This window comes from Myiozetetes cayanensis, unplaced genomic scaffold (genome assembly GCF_022539395.1).
Source record: "Myiozetetes cayanensis isolate MyiCay16 unplaced genomic scaffold, myiCay2020 scf7, whole genome shotgun sequence".
Lineage (NCBI taxonomy): Eukaryota > Metazoa > Chordata > Aves > Passeriformes > Tyrannidae > Myiozetetes > Myiozetetes cayanensis.
In genome coordinates this window covers 3,458,994-3,480,520 of record NW_026087964.1, presented here as the reverse complement: position 1 = coordinate 3,480,520, position 21,527 = coordinate 3,458,994, and the positions used below count along the sequence as shown (strand labels likewise).

General features: G+C 40.6%; 1 protein-coding gene across 4 annotated transcripts in view; it reads left to right on the top strand.

Moving 5' to 3' along the window:
• The window catches only part of CTBP1 (C-terminal binding protein 1), a 234,579-nt gene that overhangs the window by 99,854 nt on the left and 113,198 nt on the right, over nt 1-21,527 (top strand). The gene's annotated exons all lie outside the window — the stretch shown is intronic.

Sequence of the window (21,527 nt, the reverse complement as noted above, 5' to 3'; positions counted from 1 at the left end):
ATGTAGGTGAGCAACTACAGTTACGTCTTGAACATGGAAATGGGGAAAAAAATCTTGAGTTGTGTCTGAATCACCAAAACCAGTTAAATGCAGGAGCCTAAAGAGAGAGATATGATGAAAAGAGTAAGGGAAGAAAATAGCCAAATAGCAATATTTGGCAAAGGCTTGGTGGGGGAACAGGGTTGTCATAAAGGCCCTTGGGAAAACATATAATAGATGACTTCAAGGTCATAAGAAGAGGGTGTTCGTCATCTTACAGACTGGAAATAGCACAACTTAGATCTATCCAAAAAGGCCCAGGTAGAGTGGGGACAAATTTCTGATGATGCTCTGCTCTGTGAAGCAGTGTGGCCTGATGGGCATTATCTGCTGAGAGGAAAAATTGGAAACTGCTGAGGTCTCGGGGGATGATGGAGAGCGAAGTGATGGTTCTACTTTGGTCTTACTGAGTGCACGTTCTGTACCTCTGCAAAATTTAATATTAGTTTCATCTTGGATAAACACAGAGTAAGAGCTGTCAGCATAAAAGTGATGGAGTTCGCACAGATCAAGGAAAAGGATGGGCAGAGGAAAAGGCAGGACCTGGAAGCATCTGAACCCGAGTGGATGTTGGAGGAGGAGGAGGAGGAGGACTCATTCCTGTGAAGGGGAGGGATATCAGAAAATAGATGGGAAAGGAGAGCCTTGAGAAGGTCAAAGCTGAAAAAAACAGAGGTGGTTAATACTGTGAAGGACATGAGGAGGAGTTTAGCACTGACCGAAGTTTTCAAAGCAAAGGTGGTGGAAATTGGAATATAGGTCTGGAAGCTAAAGTCTGTTCTTCCTTAAAAAGGATTTCTCCTTGTTTTTAGACCTCTGTTGGATTCTTGAGAATAATTGTGGTTATTTTCTTGTTCTTTTTCTCCCTCTTGTTCAGGCTGAAAATAGAACTTTATGTAACAATAAAAGAGATGAAGTTTATTTCTTAAAGGAGATATTTAATGCTAACATGTCAGGACAATGTTTTGATTTTGTTTCTGTTCTTCCTCCAACCAAGAAAAGTCACATGAAATTTATCATTAAGTCAGAGGCACAAAAGGTTTTCTCAGCAGAACATGGCGTCAGTACTTTTACTTAGAATGGAACTGTGCAATTCCATGCTGTATTTTTCCTCTTGCAATCCACTTGTCACAGTATGTTGTTCCAATTATGAGCCCATGCTTCAGGAAATTGTGTAACTTTTTTTTATTTTAATTTTTTTTTCATCACAAGATTTTTCGAATTGAGTATATCTGCTCCCTGTAATTTCAAAGCAGAGAAAGAGACTTCCTAGGGCATGTTCTAGCCTTTCTAATTTGGTGACAAAGATCTGCAACTTGGTGGTAGAAGACAAATGATTCATTTTGTCAGGAAAATGCCACTTTTCTAAGTGGTTGTCAGGACACGTCTAAAGCAAATACAGAAAGATTAAAAGCAATTGACTTCTGTAAATGTTCAGCAGGACTACGGGAAGCAGATACGGGGTCAACAGTCAAGAAACTTCGGATGGGTTGTCCTGTATATTTATATATATTTATACCTTGTTCTATATGTTTGCATAGTGGTGTGGGCTTGTAAATTGTGGGGCCAGTTGTTACAAGGAAATACCTTGATGCTGTTGTTTTATATGGGGATTTGAATGCCAATAAACAGAGTTTTGCCTGGGTCTCATGGCTTAAAGAAGCATTGCATAATGTAAGGTAATTTTTGTTAAGCAAACCAAATTGCAAGTCAGAGGTAATATTAATTAAAAACTCCTAGGGATTTGAGGAGTTGTGGAACTGCCTTGGAGAGTCACTGCAGATTTGATAGCAATATATTTTGGTGAATAATTTGTTGGGTTGCTTTATACTTTTATCACGAATCAGGAAAACCCCTACAAGAGGAAGGGGAAGAACAACTGTATTTTATATCTTATCCATTGTTCCCTTTTAATTTGGCTCTCTACCCTTCTAATGAAAATTTGGGTTTCTGTAAATTCACATTATACACATTTACATTGCATTTATATATTTTGTAAATATATAAATTACATTAAGATAACAAATGTTCTTGGAATCCTACATTCTTCATGCCAAGATATGTTCACTGATAAGCTGTAGACTGTTTTTCAGAGATCCATTAGAAATATTTTCATGAGCCTTTTCCCCTCAATTTTGATGCTATTCCAGAAAGAAGTTATTGCCTCTTTTATTCGTAATTTAGTGTGATTATCTGTCATTGTCTCAAAAGGACTCTGACAGAAGGTTGTCCTGATATGAAAGGCTTTTTAGATGCTGGTGGTAGGAGTCTCCTGCTGCTGGTCCGTGAGGCTGCAGGAGGGGACTGAGGCACCAAGTTCCCATCTACTCACAGTGGAAACAATTCTGATGGGGGCCTTTGAACCAGGGTTGTCGAGCATTTTCTTGGATGTAGATCTACTCTTCGGAAATCACTGCTTAGATTTGGAAGCTCCAGTCGACCGCCTGCCCACCTGGCCCAGTGCTGACCCTTCATGCTCATCCAGCAGCTTCAGCCTTGCTGGTCCCCTGGTCCCTTAGAAAACATGAACTGTGATTTTCATTTTAGCTCATTGTAGCCCACATAGGAGAAAAGAGGAATGGGTACAGGCACTTCATGGTACAAATCTACCTTTTTTTAATGCCAGAAATACACAGCTCAAGGCAAGTACTGTTAAGTCAACGCACATTTTCCTTGGTTAGCTTTCTCACAGCATTGGTTTATTCTGGGGGGTGAGGATATCAAGCCCTACAGAGGAATCCATCATTTTTTGCCCAGCTCCTCACTTCATTTATTAGGTTATTTTGCAAATCTGTTTTTGTCTTGATTCAACTCAGTGGTCTGTCAGCAGTTTGGCACCTTCTTCATCCTAATGCCTGCACTTCCTGGGTGCCTCAAGGAAGTTTTATCCCATTGATAAATCCTAATGTGCTAACAAAGCACTAATCCACACTGATTTATGTTAGTCATTGTAAATGACTTCACATCCTTTGATTGTTTTGATCACTGTTAATAAACCTTGACCTTGACTTGGATTTGGTCTTCTTGTTATGTGTGTTGCAGCATCTTTCCATCACTGCTGGCACTGTAGCTTCATGGCATTCCCTGGACTTCTTCACCAGCATACACATTTCCCAAATAATTTGAAATGAGTAGTGTAGGAATTGCATTTTGGAGCCTTGTTTTGAGAAGCAAGTGGGGTTGAAACAGGTGATCTTGTGCTCCTTTCCTACCGAAATTATTATAAGATTTTATGTCAAGGTTTTCTCTTAATTCTTTGTTGGCTGCTTCTTCTTTCCAAGTGGTTTTCCAGGCTGTTCCCCTGGTTGTCACTGGTGGTGTGTGGATCCAAAGCCATTCCTGGATGTTCAGCACTTAACATAAATTTAGTAGACTGCCATTTGTATATTAATCACTGTTAATATTTATTTTGCTCTGTTATCAACACAGCCAGAGATCTCTGGTTCGTTTATCTTAGACTTGACTGAAAACAAGGTCACCACTGAGGTTCCTCTGCCCAGGCTGCACAGACCTGATACTGTATTTCTTTAGCTCATTGTATGAGATCCTTATGGTATCTACATCAGAGGCTGAAGGTGGTTTCCTGGTGGATTAAAGGTTTCCTCCTTGTTAAGTTTTCTTCCTTGGTGCTCTCAGTCCCTCTCTCCAGCATCCCACCTCTTCACTTCCACAGCTCCTTAGCAGTTGGAGTTGGTGTTTTTCATGTGTTGCAGCAACCCAGCCACTTTGATTTCTTTGATCCAGCTGCAGCATTTTATCAGGGAGATGGGATTTGAAATTTAAATTTACACCTGTTTAGAATTTGTCTTGATAAATGCGCTTTTAGTCAGGTAAATCACTTTTCCACTGGAAGCTGTAATGCAGGGAACCTCTGAGCCATAACTAACAGCAAGCAGGGTTTTTTTTGCAAGGATGGTGATGAGCACTACACAGCAGAGTGAAAATGTGTTTTTTAGTAATGGTGGAGGTCCCTGGAGTGGTTGGGAAGCACTGTGCTGTCATCCCAGAATGGGGATGGAGGAAGGAGTGACCGCTGAGGGTTTTTTAGAAACTGAACTGTCTGGTGCCTCGATTTTGCTGGCAAAAGATGTATCACATCATCTCTGCAGCACTCTAGGGGCAGAGGATTTGCCTCTTACACACCTGAGGGGAAGGTAGTGCCTCCTTCCCTTAATTTCCTAAGTCTGTTTTATTCTTAAGGAAATAATAAAAGCTGACTGGCATCTGTTAGAATTTAGGAAGTGATAAATGCAAATGAAGAGGCAGCTGCTGACAGTGTCATCAGGTTGCTCTGTGTGTCCCTTTTAATCATACGTGTAGCAAACCAGAGTTACGCATTTTTATACACAATTGTTCCTAAAAATTGGATATTTGGTTGCTTTTAATTTTTTAGACATTCTGTGTTTTGCTCAGTGGGTTATCTCTAGAGTACATATTGTTTGAGTGACTACTTGATAGCAGATGCAGGTTCAGAGCAGCAATGCCTCCCAAGGATAGGAAGAAGCTGTGTTTTAGTAGCTACCTTATTTTTGTGGACACTTGTTTCCAGGGAGGCAGAGAAATCTGTATTCATCCTTTTCATGAAGGAAATGGAAAACCTTTTTATGGTAAATTTTAAAGAAAGATACTTAAAAAAAAAAAACCTAATCCAAGAAATTGCAGATCCTTTTACTTTTGTTGGGTGTTGTAAGCCTGACCTAGTTTTGAGTATCATTGCAGCTTGAAGTTTAAAAAAAAAAAAAATTAGAAAAAAAAAGCAAGAGGAAAAACCTCCTATCAAGGATTTCATTCTGGAGACATTCCAGCACGGGCTACTATTTCACATACATATTTAATATTCTTAATTCATATTGAGGGCAAAAAGAGCATTGTTTTAATGGTACACATGACTTAGATTAAATATGCTATTTAAATTGAGCACTCTAAAGGGTACGAAAGTGTTTATAAGTTTATTTTTATTCTCAGTCGTTACTAAAGCTGGTTAAGGGGGTTGAAAAATGTCTCATTTAAAACTGTGTTTCATGCCATTGCCAAATATTGTCATTCCCCCTTTTCTTCCCCTTGCCTGCAGGTTTTGAAAGGAACCAAAACTAACATGCCTGTCCTTATTAATTATGTTTTCTATTTACACAGTGTGTTATAATGACAAAATGAGTTTCCTAATGTACCAGTATCTTTATGTCACCGTAGCACTGGGAATATTATTGTTCCTTTCTCTTCCCCCACCAAGTCAAAACCATTTTGTAAGTATTTAATTAACAAGGTGGAGTTTGAGAAAAGAAGAGGCCAAAATATATTTTTTGAAGGTGAGGAATCTTCCCCCCTGTTTGGAATGACAGGAATGTGAATGGTGCCTTACTGGTTGACGTAGATGTTCTTAAAATGGTGTTACAGCTGCAACTCAGTCAACTGGTTTTGGTGGTGCCCAGTTTAAATCTCAGATTTAGCTTCAAAACGTTTTGAGTGATTTTTTTTTTTTTTTAATGTGGTGTAAATTGCTTTCTGCTGACCACAACTTCTTTTTGCCTCTACTAAGAGTTTGTTTGCCGTGTTTTAAAAAAATAACAGTGTAGGTTGAAACTGTAGAAAACTAACAGTCATCTACACAGATTTAGAGTATATAAATTACCAAACTGCAGGGCCTTTTTATGGGATTATATTTGACAAGGATAATAGTGTTGATTTAACAATCTAGGTTTCTCTATGACATTTGACTTGATACCATACAACATTTTAATTAGAAAACCAGAATGATGCGAAATGAACACTGTAAAGATTAAGTGGATTAAAAACGGGCAGTTTGCATCAGAGTCCTGTAGAGAATAATTTTTTGTCTTAATCCTTTCTGACATTTTTATCCATGACATGGAAAGAAATTGTAAAGACATCACTGATGATGTTTGTAGTTGAGACAAAGGTGGAAATTTCCGAAGAGAGGAAGTCATAGGCACAGATGGCTCTGGATCACCTGGTTTAATGGGGTTAGTTTAATACATGATTTAATAAACTGGAGGATGAAATCTCATGCAAAGAGTCAAAAGCTGCATGTCATATTTGCAGTGGTGGGTCAACTCAATAAGCAGTGGCTCTGAATTAGGATGGGTTAGTAGATGAGTGTGACCTTCAGAGCTTTGGCCAAAATGAGATTCTGCTCCTGTTTCAGGCACAGGGAATTGCTTCTCCGGTGGGACTGAGATGTGGGTCCCTCCATCAGCTTGAAAAAGTTTTGGAGTAGATGCACAAGAATGATTTAAAGGCCTGGGAAACGTGTCATCTGAGAGAAAGACATAAAAAAGAGAGGAAAAAAAAATCATCTAAGCTATCATGAGTTAGACAAAGTCAAGGTAGAGATGAGGTGATAATTTTTAACCCCAAGAGGAACCCCTCAGTTTATCAGTGCTGAGGGGTGTGCAGGGGGTGATTAACAGCCCAGAGAGCAATGGGATGAGTGTGCAGGAGTTTGAGGATGGAAGCAGGTGTTTCTTAGCAGCAGAACGCAGAGGTCCTGTCACCTGCAGCTCCTTGCACAGAAGCTCTCAGTGACAGGATCGTCATCTAGTGGGTCCTGCATGGAAAGGAGTGGAAATGCTTTAAGCTGAGGCGTGTGTTGTGAAATAGGAAAGGTGAGGAGGGTAAACTGTGCAGTGGCAGGTGGGAGAGGAGGGCTGCAGGGAGTTTTTGTGTAATTTTTGACTTTTCTTGAAGGAGAACCTTGATGCCTTAAGAAAAAAGAAGCAAGCAAAACCTAACAAAAATCATGCTCACTTTAAATAGTGCCACTATGTAGATGTGAGGAAGGAAACCCACTGAGTCTCAGAATTTGACAATTAAGAAAGTCAGTGGCTAAACAGTTTATGCTGTTTCTGTTGCCTCGCTGAATCTAACTCTGGGAAGCTTTGTGACCATTCCCCAAAAATTTTTAATATTCAGAAATCACGTGTAGTTTGGCTGGTCTTACCCTGAATTGCAGTAGCTGCTCACAACTACTCTGGGAATGCTGAACTGTTGGAAGTGACTGAATTCAGCTGCCCAGGGGTCGGGGCAAGGAAATCTCCGTTACAGCATCTTCAAATTTGCCGAGTTAAGAAAACACGATGGGAACTGATGAGCCGGATTCCCACAGCCGGTCCCTCCCCTGGGGTCCACGGCAGCATGGGTGGTTTGGCATGTGAGTGAGATTATTATTTTTATTATTGCTTTAAAGCTGATATTAAATCAGAGATTGTACAGGGGCTTCTGCCAACCAAAACAAAAACATTTACAATCCAAGTGGGGCCCTTCAGGGGTGCGTCAGAAATGAAAGTTTCCAAAATTATTCAAGTGTACATGAAACAGCTGGAACTGCTTTGGGTTATGTTCTTGCTGTTTTGAGGTAATGCTCTGAAAATCAAATATGTTTATTAGTTTCATAAGCTCTGTGCAAGAGTTTCACTAGGACTATTTAATAATCAGTTTGAGTTTGGAGATCTGTCCTTTAGTAAACGACCTCTCTCGCAGTCTTAATGTCTCTGACGTACATCGCTGCAAACGAGTGCTGAAATTGGAGATGGAATCTTCTACTGAAAATTAAACTCCAATTAATTTCAATTGGAAGGAAACAAGCACTTCAGAGAGCTGTATTTTGAGAATGAAGGGTTTATTATTGTTTAAAAGCTTGGGGATATCCTGCTTGGAAGAAACTGGGAGTTCACTGGCACCCACCGGCCTTCTCTTCGCTCCCTTGCGCCGGCGAGTTTGGTCTTGTTTTTTTTGGTGCAGTCTTTTAAAGGGATTTTTGTAAAGCAAAAGGAGTCCTCAGCATTTGTATTTATTAAATGCAGTAGTCGTAAAAAAATTGATGTGAGCATAGCAGGTAGGTGTAACCTCCAGATCATTTGCAGGGAAGAAATAGGCTGATTTTCATTAGATCTCGCTTCAGACAGCTCTCTAATTAGGAAAATAAAAACCCAAAGCAGATACACCAGAAAATCAGCATAAGGATTTTTAGTGGAAGGGCCATAAAGTTTGCAGTTAACATTTTAGAAGGCGGATCAGGACCCTGCACTCACCACAAGTCTTTACGGCACAGGCGAAGATGATTTTTCACTTTGTGGAGGCAAATGCCATCCACCCGTTTCCTGAAAGCACCTTTTGTAGGTGCATTTTAAATGATTGGAAATCAAGAAACACAATTTTTCTCCTTTTTTTATGGGTTTCCTAAAATACCTCTCGTGAGCTATTTCTTGTTGTCTTGAGGGAGGAGGCAGCAAAGGAGTTGCCATGGCGATGCGATTTCGGTTCCATCACCAGTCAATACAGCAGTGCTGTGTTACACGCTTGGCCCATCTGTTCCCCTCGGTGGAGACCCCATTCAGCTGGAGGTTTCTTTTGTGTTCACAAAGTGGGGTAATAAGTGACCTTTTATTATAGGTGGAATCACTGTGTGGGTGGAAAATAACTTCTTTCAGATGTGGATGCTTTCTCTACAAGGGGGGGAGGTGTGTGTGTGTGTGTGTGTGTGTGTGTGTGTGTGTGTGTGCAAATAAACTTATTTTAAAATTCAAAATCAAATTACCAAAAGCTTTTCTGACATAATATTTTTTCAGGACTAATCTGCAAGTCCAGTTCAGAATTGCACAGAGCCCACTGAGCCCAGCGCTTGAATGAGCAAATCTGTTCTGTATCACAGCAGTGGTTTCACTGTCTTACTTTTAACTAGAGCTGTTTTAAAGAATGTCAAGTCATGAGATTTTTTTTTTTTTTTTTAACTTGTCAGTGGAACTTGTAACTGAAAACCAAAAAAAAAAAGTAAAAGTGGTGGGGGGCGGGATAAAATTTTTCCCACCAATTAAAAACCAAACAGTAGCACCATTCATGGCTTTTGCTGTTCCCTGAGGCTTTAGCTTGAGAAGGTGAGCAGCACCGATGGGGATGGAGGCACTGCCAGGAGGACCGGAGTGCTCAGCCCTCCCTGGCTGGAAGGAAAATCAGTCACCGTTTGCCGGGGTTGTGCAACCCTGACCCTGTGTACATCCCAGTTATTGCCTTTTGGGGAAAGGCTTGTTTTTCTCTCTGCTAAAACGTCCCGTGCTCCTTGCCTAATTTCCCAGAAAGGGAATCAATGCATAGTTTTTTTTTCTTCCTGCCCCCCTCCCCCCCACATTTGATACCATCATATGGTAAATATTAAGTTCTTTGTTTTTCTACTTTGAAAAAAAAAAAAAGTACTTTATTTTCTTAAACTTAGAGTATTAAGAGTCTGCATGGTAGCGGCGCCATGGCAGACGTGCTGCAGAACAAACAACTAGCAAAGTTTGGATCTAAAAAAGTCTGAGTTTAGGCAGACCTTAAAAAGATTAAATGTAAAATACAGAAAAGTATATTTTTTAAAAAAACCCTTCAACTGGATGCAGCTGAAGGAAAAAAAAATGGGATTTCCATGACAATTCTCCATTTCTCAATATCCTGCCTATTTTCTTCACGGCTGAAGAGGAGGTTGGACCTGAGTTTTCTGGATGTTGTTGGGTTGCAGCACAGAGGAGAGGAAACAAACCCCATCTTCTGTAGGTTTGGACCATGGTGGCAACTTCTCAGCAGAGGATGAACTGGTTGCTCCTGTCAACATGGTCTCTAGTGTTCACATGGGCTGTCACTGACTTTGCTTTCTCATCTGGGTGCAGATCCCTTTTGGGTCAGTGAGGATGGCCACTGGCGTTCCACTGGATTAATATTGACCAACCTAGGATGGGGGGCCTGACTGAGAGGGTCTTGATAATGAGCTGTGTAGGGATGTAGATTGAAGAGGAATGGCTGTTATTTGTTACGAAGCGTTAATCAGCAATCACAAGCACTATCTCAGTTTTTAATTTTCTGATTTATAATAACAGAATCTGCGTAAATGGCGTGTTATTGTACGGCAGCCCCATCTAATTGAGCCTCCTGCTCATAAAGGGTAATTAAATACAGAGTGTGTAACTGTAATTAATGAATAAGGGTGGAACGTCATCGGCAGTGGATCCATAACCAGTTGTGTCTGTACGTTTCCCAGGTCACCAGGTAGGGCAGACACTGGTGTGGATGTCGAGCTGCCCAGGAGGAGCCAGGCAGCTGTCGTACTGCGTGTCCTGTCTGGGTGTGGAGGTGTTTCAAGTCCATCATTAGAGTTTTAATACGGAGCAGATGTGCTCAGTGACTTTGATTTTTACCATGTCTGAGCTTTACATGCTCACAGAGTAGAGAATCATGGAGGCACAGTGTAACTTTAGTTCCTTTGGAGGTTTTTTTCAAAGATGTAGTTGACTTTAGTTACCAAAACCTTAACTTTCCTGCAAAGGAAAAATGAGGGTTGCCCTAAGCTGGTTTGTGCTTTTTTTGTTAATTCTTCAGAAGTTAATAAAACCCTTGGTGTTTTACTTGGATGTGTAGTATTTTTTGAAAGCACTTCCTTGGTTTTGTCCCAGGTGGAGCAAGACTTGGATTAGCGAGGATTGATTTCTATTTTACTTTAATATTTGTTACCTTCTTTTGGTTGAAAATACATTGTCTGCACAAATCTGAGTTGTCTAAAATATTCCAACAAACTGTTTAAGTAATGACTGTGTTAATATTGCATCAAGGAACTGTATTTCATATTTTATATTTTTTGTGTTGTAAAGACACACATGGGTGGACAAACACATCCCCCTGTGTTGAAAAGAGATGTGGGACTTGGAATGTGTTCAGTGCAGCACTTGGCTCTGAGCTGGACCGTGGCAAGACCTTCACTTTTTTGTTAAGTGGTGTAGAATCTCCTTGCTAAATTGGGTTTAACATTATAGTTTCTGAGACCAGAGTTGACCGTTAGGTCACTGAAGAGAATAGCTGTTTAAAAAAACTCCCCCAGCTCTGGGTGGGTGGTGATAACTTCCACTGATGTGTGTTGGTCTTAGGCCTAACTTCCATTCAGTAGCTGAATCTTTGCTAACAACCTATATATTCAAAGGACATGACCTTTTTCTGTAGCATTATCAGACCTTGTAATATGGAGGTTATTTTAAAAACCCCAAACACTACAGTAAAAATGCCCAGTTATTGTAAAGAAGTTCTGAACAGACAAAATGCATTTTTATTTTTCTTTTTCAGTTCTTTTTTATTAAATTAAGTTTATGTTCCATTAGTTATCTTTGAAAGTGAAATTTTGTAGTTTCTCTGTTCTCATATCCAGGGCCCACCTGGAATAAAACTCTACTGTGCAGTACAGTAGTGTTTGTTTTTTTTGACAGCTTTGCCAGGAAAAGATTGTCTGTTTGTTCTCGTGCGATTTTCAAGTTACACTTGTCACTCTGTGGGCATTGGAACCAGCAGCAGCTAAATGCCAACCAAAAATACTCCTGCAGGCAGTCAGGCACTTGATTTCTCTCTCTCTTTCTCTCTCTTTCTCTGTCAATACCATTAATTCCTTGTAGTTGCAAGGAAAATGAGGCGATGCAGAGAGTGGGGGCATTTTCAGGAGGCAGCCAGCTGTGGAGTTCCACCACAGAGCTTCAGCCCACACAACACGCAGCGATGCTGGACTCCTAACACAAGGCACTTCAGTTGTGTTAATAAAAGGCACAGCAGCCACACAAGGAAATGCTGTATATTTTTAAGACAGGCGATTCAGTGTGATTAAATGTGGGCTGAAGTTGGTGAATGAGGGTGAACTGTAGAGAGGAGCTATTTGGACATCCTTTCGTGTGTGTTTTCCGCCGCCCCTCATGGTCAGTGTGCAGATGCTACCCATTCCAGGTGGTGCTTCCACTCCTGATGTTTCTGTTTGGACACTGTCATTCCTGAGAGTACTAATACTATTTGGCAGCATTATTTAGTGGTTGAGCAGATAATAATTTATTTATTTTGAGATTAACTTATAAACCCTTAATTTTCCAGTTTTGTGTGTCGATCCGAGGCGAGGGTCAGTCTCTTTTCCCACGTAACAAGTGATAGGACAAGAGGAAATGGCCTCAAGTTGTGCCAGGGGAGGTTTAGGTTGGATATTAGGAAAAATTGCCTCACTGAAAGGGTTGTCAGGCATTGGAACGGGCTGCTCAGGGCAGTAGTGGAGTCACCATCACTGCAGGGATTTAAAAGCTGTGTAGATGTGACACTTGGGGACACGAGTTAGTGGTGGCCTTGGCAGTGATGGGTTAACAGTTGGACTTGATGATCTTACAGGTCTTTTCCAACTGGAACAATTTCCTTATTCTGTGAGTGGCTCCTGCACAGGCACACAGAGTATCTCTGAGAGGCACTTGGATGCCTGTCCTGTCCCCTCCTTGGGGACCTGGGCACCAGGCTGGGTGGCAAGCACTGCCACCACGGTGGTGGCATTTAGACCACCTTAGGTTGGCAAACATTTTGGACTGGTTGCCAGTGTTTGATTTAATAGTATTGATTTCCAGATTGTTTCTTTTTAAGAAATTATCATTTGCTCAAAACATAAACCTGTTTTTTATTCCTGTGCCTGTGGATTCCCAGCCATCTCCGACTGCTGCTCAGGAGCTGTTTGCCAATGACTTCTTTGTTTTCTTCATAGAAAAATTTGTAGATGTTAAAATTGCTTCAGCAGAGAAATCAATTTCAATTAGTCTCTGCTTTGTTACCCATTAGCACTTCTGGGGAAGAGGTTCAGTTAGAGAAACAGGAGGTTTTTAGCTTTGTCACAGGATATTGGTAGAGACGTTGTAAATGGCCTCATCTAGAGGATGGACACAGAAACAAATAAGACTTTTCATTGACCTGAATCCTGTTCAGAGAATCTCATGTGACATAGATATATCTGTTTGCACAAGGAGAGAAATCATCCAGCCTGGCTTCTGTAAGGAGAAAGCACATGGAAGGTATTTTTCTACTAAGTTTCTGACATTGTATTTCAGCTCAGATGAACTCAGAGATCTGTTGAGAATAGAATGGTAGAGATCACAAAACTATTTCTAGATGATAGTACAGTTTGATTCTATTTGAAAATAAGGCTGTTGAATGGCATTACTACAGCACTTAGAGAGTTTATAAAAATGAATTATAGATCAGATGGGGGACTGTGTTTGGAAATGTGCGTTTATGCCATGTGTGCTGTGGCAGTAAATACTTCATGAATGCAAGGATTTCAAATTAAATGTCTGGTAATAGAAATGCATTTCTATAATGCCAATTCCTGCCACTGAATTCAGAGTGAGAGACTTCCAAATACCTTCTTGTGTTACACACTGTTAAGTAAGAGTAACCTTTGTTAAGCAAGTAGACAGATGACTCTTAAATAACCCCCTAAGATGTTGCAAGTACTTTCTCAGCCGTGCTCTTTTGCTTATTACAGATAGGGTTTTTACAGTTAGTTATTCTGGAATGTTACGTGGCAGGGGTATGTAGACATATTGGTAGATTTCATAGAGTTTGCGTAAAATTTGTTTTAACAAGGCTCTGGATTTTGTATACCTCTCTCCAGTTGGAAAATCGACAATTTTTACTTGCAATTTTTGCCTGAATTTTCTGCCAGCCATTTCACCTGAAAAGCTGAAACTGTGGAAATGTGAGTTATAGGGTAATAAATGCGTCTGGCTGATGGGGACCCCACCTTTTGTGGTGAAGCGAGCCCAGATGCAGCTGAAGTTTGTCTGAGCTGTCTGCAAAAGCCCCTTGCAGAAAGTCTTAATGCAGACCAGAGCCTTATTTATCTAGCAGGAGATCTCCCCAGCATAAGAAAACACCTTGCCAGGTAACCGGTGCTGGCAGCAGTGCAGGAGAGTTATTGGGTATCTCTCGGTGGTGTTTATTAGCTGTATTTCTCAGCTCCCACAAACAGACCGAGCTGGTTTTAAGTTAACAGCTTAAATGCCCCAGCCCCTTGCAAGAGCTGAGTCTGAACGAGCTGTGTCTGCACTAATGCAGCTTCTTGGGTGGTTTGTGCAGCTCCCACTGCCCTCCCTGCAGGGCTCTCACACCTCCCCAGGTATGGCCCACAGACGTGAGGGGGCCACATCGTTCTTGATTTATGGCTGCCGGCATCCTGTTAACGTCAGCGTGTCAGCTGGTCATGTGAAATGAGCACCACGGGCAAAAGAATAAGATACCGAGCTTATATACATATATATTTTATTTAGATGCATAGATTTTATGTATACATATATATTTTATATATACGTATAAGTGCTAGCCCACATATAAAAAGAAATGTATGTGAATATATATAACCATTTAATATATATATATATATATAAACACAGCCAGTTTAATATAGGAAACTAGAAATTATTCTGCCCTCAGAGCATGACTTATTACAAGTAAAATAGTCCTCTGCAGCTCAATTGCTGCTTTGATTGTTGCTTGATTTGGCAGATAAACTTTGATTATTCAGTGGTTTTATTTAGTTAGTTGTAACGTACGATGAAGTTGTGTGATACCAAGTTTTAAAGGTGGGAATTGCAGTTACCTGAGTTGGAAGTATTTTCATGAGATTTTTTTTTTTTTCTGTACAGTTAAAAGCGGTCTTGTTCCAAGTCACCTAATTTAAAGGAATAGTCATGCAATTAGTCATCTAATTGTAGGAAGTAACAGCTTAGATAATAAGAAAAATCGGCTTTTCATTCTGCAAAGTTTATAGTTAATATTGGCAAGTTTTCCCAGCTTCATTGTTTTTTCTGCTGAAATATTAGACCTGAGTGGGGAGTCGATAGCAGCAGAATATCTGAGCAGCCCCGAGGGGCTGAGTGGAGCAGTTCCAGATGCTGGAAAAATTTTTTTATTTTCTTGTATTTTGTAAGGGACCAGTTGTGGTACTATAATTGTTTTGAGAACTTCAGGGAAACTTATTTAAAAACGAACATTTGCTCACATGGAATCTCTTTTGTACCTTGAATAAAGTTGGGCTAAGATGGGAAGGGTTTCTTTGCTCAAGAAAAGTAATAAAAATTGTTTTGATGAAAGGAAGAGAAGTCTGTCTCATGTTTAAGACCTTTTTGAATCTTCGGAATTTCACATACATCATCTGGTTAATTCTGTGTCGAATTTAATTCCCGACCAGATTCTTCATACCTTTCCTTTTAAACCCCTGGAGAGCAATCTATTTTATATATACCACCCTCTTTACTCACTGCAGCTCTTGCAAGCAGAATTAAGATGCCTCAGAAGGATGCAGGAAGAATGAAGGGCAGCAGATTTTCCCACAGCTCTCCTTGCACCTCTTACTGCCACGAGACCCATGTGCTCCTGCCGAGGCTCCACAGCTGAGTTAGCCTGGGCAAAGCTTTTCTTCCTGGGATTTTCCTTTCTGGCACCTTTTTCACCAGCTGTCTCTGACAAATACTTGGGCATTCCTGTTTTCCCACAAGTGCTTGCCAGCTCTGTGTGTTGTAGCTAATTTAGGCATTATCCTATATTATATATTATTATAGGTAACTCCTTAAGAATTTGGGTCGAGACAATATCAATTTTCTTTGCTGGCCAGGAGCAAATTTTTAAATGAATTTTTTTTTTTTTAATATTTATTAAATTCCCAAATTTGGAATTACCAAATTGGTGTTTCCAAATGCAAACTAAAAAGTTAAGTTTCAGCTCGAGATGACGACACGTTTCTCAGCACTTGGGTGGTGTGTACCTGGATGCAGGGCAGACGGCGATGTTGGTAAAAGCTGTTTGCACAATCCCCCACCAGGAGCAAGCAGGTACAAGCCATGCAGTGGTGCTGTGGGAAGGAAGGGAAAATGGAGGAGCTTGGCTGATGCCGTGGATTTTTCTCTGGTTATGGGGGCCATCTCCATTCATACAGGTCACACACACCTGCTTCTCCTGCTCCTGGTTAAACTCTTGAGGTCTTGGCTCACTCAACACTGGGTTGCTCACAGAGGAGGAAATCAGGTGTGAGCATTTTATATACCTGTAATTGCCCTCATGATACCTGTGACCTCTGAAATCTGGCTAATCAGAGTCTCATCTGGTTTATTAGCAGCTTCTGGCTGTTTTGTGCCTGTAAGCATTTAGGTTCCCAGCTCTGGAGCCTGTCTGATTAACCATCCTGGATGCGAACTTTGGGGGTTTAATTATCTTCCTAAAAGCCAGCATGTTGTTACCTTTTTAGAAACACGTGCTCAGTTCTTACGCAGATGTTGTTCTTAAAACCTATTTTTGTAAACATCCTTTTTTGGGGGGGCCAAGAGGTTTCTGATAGCTATATATAGCTCTGTGTGATTTCCTGGGAGTGGGGCAGCAGCAGTAAATCAAGCCCCATCAGTCAGGTATTCATCCCTCCTGCAGCTCCCAATTCTCATGAGAAAGTTGAAAGAATCATGAATTAAATTACACTTAATTGATAATGAATTTAAATTCATTCAGTTTATTTCAATGTCTTCTGCTGCTTGGAAAGTAGTTTTAAATGAAGGGTGCAGATTCGTGCAGAGATCACGATGTCTCAGAGAACACTAAAATAGGGATGCTGAATGATGCATTTAACTGATGATTGAAAAATTTGATGGAATTTTGTGGAACGGAAAGGGTGGAAGTACTTATACTTTCTGCATCTGTAACTTACAAACCCAGTGTAAACTGAAAGGTGTTTCTTACATCTTGGTGTTTCACACATGCAGGTCAGCAGATTATAATTACTCCTAGTACCTGCTTGTGGTTTAATATCTAATTTTTTTCTTTTTGGAGATGTATTGCTTCTTACTGCTGCTCAGGAAAACTGAGGCAAAAATTACTAATTTCTCTTTCTTGGTTTGTAAATTTTTTTGTCAGTTGTCTATGCTAGGGCTTTGGTTTTCTGCAATTAAAGTGTGAATGTTTTCAAGTGATGTAATGGGATTTTGTAGGTGATAGCCATAATGTATCTGTATACTATTCAGGAAACTTATACATACCTTTGCAGATTCCAGCTGTGGAAGAACAGCCTGGGGGTAAATCTTACAGGCATAAAAATGTCCTATCTGCAGGAGTTTTCTTTCCTGCTTGTACAGATGAGGAGAAGCTCCAGGAGCCAACAAGTCCACATATAAATCTGAGAAATAGGTTGGGTGTTTTGGGCACCACATGCATGTCTTGTAGGTTAATCCTTTCCAGTGTCCATGACTGCTCTTTATGGATCCATGCAAGTTGTGTGCTCTTCCAAAAGAAGGGAAACTTTCTGAAAGTGAAACTTTTTAAAAAAAGTGTCAAGTTCCAGCCAAACATCAAGCACCGCAGTGAAGATGTTCTGGGGTGTTTGGAGAGCTGTTCTTGTCACAGTCCTGACTGTAGATCATGAAAGAAAAGTAAATCCATACCAGTCCTGATTTCCTATTTGAAGTGTTTGTTTTTTCCATTGGTTGCCTTCTATTTACTTGAGGTGGACCTGTGAGTTTTCACAGAGAGGGCAAGCTGATAGAGCAGTTGTAACTCACACATTGCAATAGCTGGAAATCATACTTCTATGATTTTATGCTACTCCTTCTTTTAGAATTTTAATTTTTAATTCCCATCTTTGTTTTTATTTTCAGTTATGTAAAATTCACTGGTTTGTACAGTGAAAGGTTAAAGTTTTGAAGCTTTGACTCTTGGGCTACCAAATGTTTAAGATTTCTTTTTTTAAACCAGGCAAAACAGAAAGCAAACAAACCCTTTCCCATCAGCTGTACTCTCTGTTAACTTCTTTAGGCTCCAGCTAAAACAGAACAAGGCAAATCAGTAATTGCTGTTTAATAATGTGTTGGTAATAATGCAGCTGCTGGGATGTGAAGGCTCCTGTCAACCTTTTTGCCTTGCTGGAGTTGTATTCCTCATGTGCCACAGGTAACTGTTGAATGAGTTATCTGTTGAGGTCTGTTGTTTGTTTTATGGGTGGTCAGAATCAAACAGAAAGCTTTGGATGAAGGGTGAGCTGACAAATTCGGAGATGTGCAAAGAGTTCGTCACTTCCTGCCTCATGTTATTTTATCAAACAATTAACAAATACTAGTACAAAATATTCACATATATAAAAAAATCCCTATCCCAGCCCTCCTGCAGCTGGATAAATATTGTAAAGCTCTTGCAGCTACTGAATCAAGTTAATTTGGGCTTTTTAAAATATATCTGGAGACCCTGGGTAGTTCAGCGTCAGTGCCTGCGAGCGAGTGGTGATGAATGGGGTTTTATGTGCTTTTGGAGCGAGGCTTGGAAGGGTGTCTCGAGTTTCTGTGAAGTTATTCCTGAAGTTTTTGATAGAGGAAGTTTTTTGATACGATGCTGTGCCAGAAGCCTGTGCAGGCAGTGATCAGCTTCCCTGGGAGGGGTAATTCTGGAGCCCTTTTGGCTGTGCCTCGTGTCTGTGGTTGACTGGCTGATGAGCACCATCTTTTCATGGCTTCCTTTTGCTCTTTTCTGGTACCTTTCTTGTACAATCATGACATATTCAATTCTTCTTTTTTTTTTTTTTTTTGCTGATACATAAATTTCCAATTGGTTTTAACTTCCTGTTGTGCATCAAATGTATTTCTGTATACATCAGAAACATTTTAGTGGGCAAGGACTGAAGCCAACACTGATGAACTTGCTTTTTCCAGAGGACCAACTTCCAACTAAATGTCATTAGTCAATCCGTACCAGTGATGTTGGACTATTTTGGGGCTCAAAAGTGGTGAAAGGAACATTTTCTAAGGAAAATTTCCATATTTTTCTAGTGCAGAGTTTGGCACAGATGTTAACACTGGCCTCAGGTGATTCCTGGGGATATGCTTTCACCTTGTGTAAAGAACAAACTTGGGCAGTGAAGTAAAGCAGTGTATTTATTAAATGCAGAAAACAAATGCTGGTACTCGATTAAGGTTGAGAAGTGAAACAGGTGAAACTTTTGACTCTTTTTTCCATAAAAAGTCAAACTTTTGACATTTAATGCTACATTAGTTGAAACATTGGCATGACTAATTAGTGTCTGTTTACACATAGTGGCTTAGAATTCAGTGAATGCAAACAGCACTGCTAAAAATATTGCTGAAAATGCGGCTTTATATTAAATGAGATGGAGTTAATCTGGGTGTAGGAGTCCACTATGGGGTGGTGTTTGCATTTCATATATTGCTTTCTGAAAACGTGCCACTGATAAACTTACTAACTTTTTTCCCAGTTTGTCCTGCTTCCTCTGTAAAGGTGATTCAGAGTGCACAAATGCACATTGGATGTAGCTAGAAGAAAAACAGTAACTATTGCTATTCTGCACCAGGACCTATCGGCCCCTGTGGCGGTAGGCACTGAAGTGCTTGTGATTAGAAATTTTTCATTTCTTTTGCTGTTGCAAAATTTCCCTGGGTTTATTTCCAACTTTCAACACCTCTTTCCTGAATGCATTTTAATCTTTAGCACTCTCTGCATTAAAAGAAGAGGAATGGAAAGCTAGGCAGGGGGAAAAAAAGCTTGTAAGAAGTGTGAAACAAACCCAGTATAATTTAAGTGAGGAAGGACCTGACAGAGGCTCCCCTGTCTGCTTATGCTGCAGGTGGCTTTTTGTTCAAAGCACTGTGAAATACCATGCAAAAGCAGTTTTGAACTTTATAATCCATCCAATTGTCTAAAGGTCTCACCAATCATCCTTTTTTAGCAAGTTCTGTGGAATGAGCCAAATGCACTGTTGGTGTTCTTTCTTTTTTAAGTTGAGCCACTGTTTAATTCTGTAAGCAGAATTCTTTCAAATGCAACGTTGCATTTTCATCTCAATTACACCGTTGTATGATTTTATCTGGGGTGAGTTGAAAATAACTTTTTAGAAGTGGTTGGAATGATTTTATTCAAATTTTCCAAAGTTTTTGCCTCAGATGAAGCTGCCTGCCCTCATTGTCCACAGCTCATCTCTGTTTATATTCTGGGGGATACACTGCAGGGGGAGTTGGGTGGATGATTGTGGGAGCTCCAGTTTATACTGCAGAAGAAACCAGAATCTTGAGAGCATCCTCTGGAGTAGGTGCACAGGGAAGTGTATTAAGTGTTTACCCCTCTTCTGCTCCCAGCAGAATAAGGAAAGTGAAACCAAACCAATATTAGATACAACAGTTGTTTCTAAAAGGCTGGTTTGCAAATACAGAAAAAAGAAAAAAATAGCTTCCAGCAAAGCAGTTGCAAAGCTGCATCCTGTTTAATGCCAACTTCTGCACAAAAATAAGATACAGCCTACCTACAGAGGGTAGATTTAGATATTAAGGAGAAGTTCTTCACAGTTAGGGTGTGGTTGCCCCATCCCTGGAAGTGTTCAAGGCCAGGCTGGATGGGCCTTTGAGTGACCCGGTCTCGTGGAAGGTGTCCCTGCCCATGACAGGGGTGTTGTAACCAGATAAGATCCCTTCCAACTCGAACCATTCTGTGATACGATGTGATGAAATCTGGTGTTTTCCCAAGCCAATGAAGCTATTCCTGATTTAAAGTATATGAGAAATGGAGGAGGCTGATGGCAGAACTCTGCTCCCATCCACTGTGACCCCCATCAGTGCAATTGGGGTGCAGTACATGGCCCTCTTCAGAAGGATTGCTGTCTGTGGGAATTGAGACTGGGACGCGAGAGGTGAATTATTAAGAGGAAGTTCACAACGGAGACAAAAGCTCTGCGGCCTAGAGGAGCACAGAAGTCCCTTCCTTACCTTTATAATGGAGCTATTTCCCTAAAACGTGTTGTTATATGTTTACAGCTGTGTGAGGCATTGAGCAGGATTGTAGCAAGTGAAAGCAGAGGCTCCTCTGTGAAAGGTACACAGCTTAGAGCAGCGTGTTGCTGTCATTATCTGTGCTATCAGGTGTCTGCACTTAGAGCTGTCATGTAAGTGGGGTGAAAAAAACCAGAAAAACTGCTGTACTTGGGCTCTGCCTGTCACTTGTAGCTGAGGGTTTGGCAAAGGAAGATTATTATTTTTTTATTTTCTTCACTTTAGAAGTTATTTAAAACAATATAATTGTAAATGAGTGGCTTTATCAGAGGGGTTGTGCCCCCTGAGGCTTTTCCTTCTCTCCATCCTGCTGCCCTGCTCCGTAGGGGTACGTGGCAGGATGCAGTGCTGCAGCTGCAGCCAGCTGTGCTGTGCAGCTCCACGTCCAGAATGTTTGCCCCAGTTGTTTTTGCCTGCTCAAACAAGGCAGAGCTTTGGACTCACAACCCTTCCTGTGTCACGACCGATTTTTATTTTTCCTCTAGGAACACTAATATTTTCCAAGCAGAAAGAATTGTTCTTTTTTGGTGTTGTTGTTTGGTGTTTGTTGGGGTGGGGGTTTAAGTGTTCATGCTGTAGGAACTCTGATATCCTCAAATATCACTCACATCCATACTCACATCATCAGGCTGACTGACAGTCAAAGGGGCTGGCAGATCGTGGAGGCAGATTGAAGAATAGTCTCTGAACTGTTGTGTGTCATGTCCATGCACTTAGTAGCAGTGATGGGTTTAAGGGGCACTGCTGGGAACCCCTGTACCTCTGGATTATTGTCTTTAGATCAGAGGTTTCGATGAGCAGCTCATGTGAATAGTCAGTACTGTAGAAGTCAAAGGTAAATGGGTCTGGAATGACAAAAAA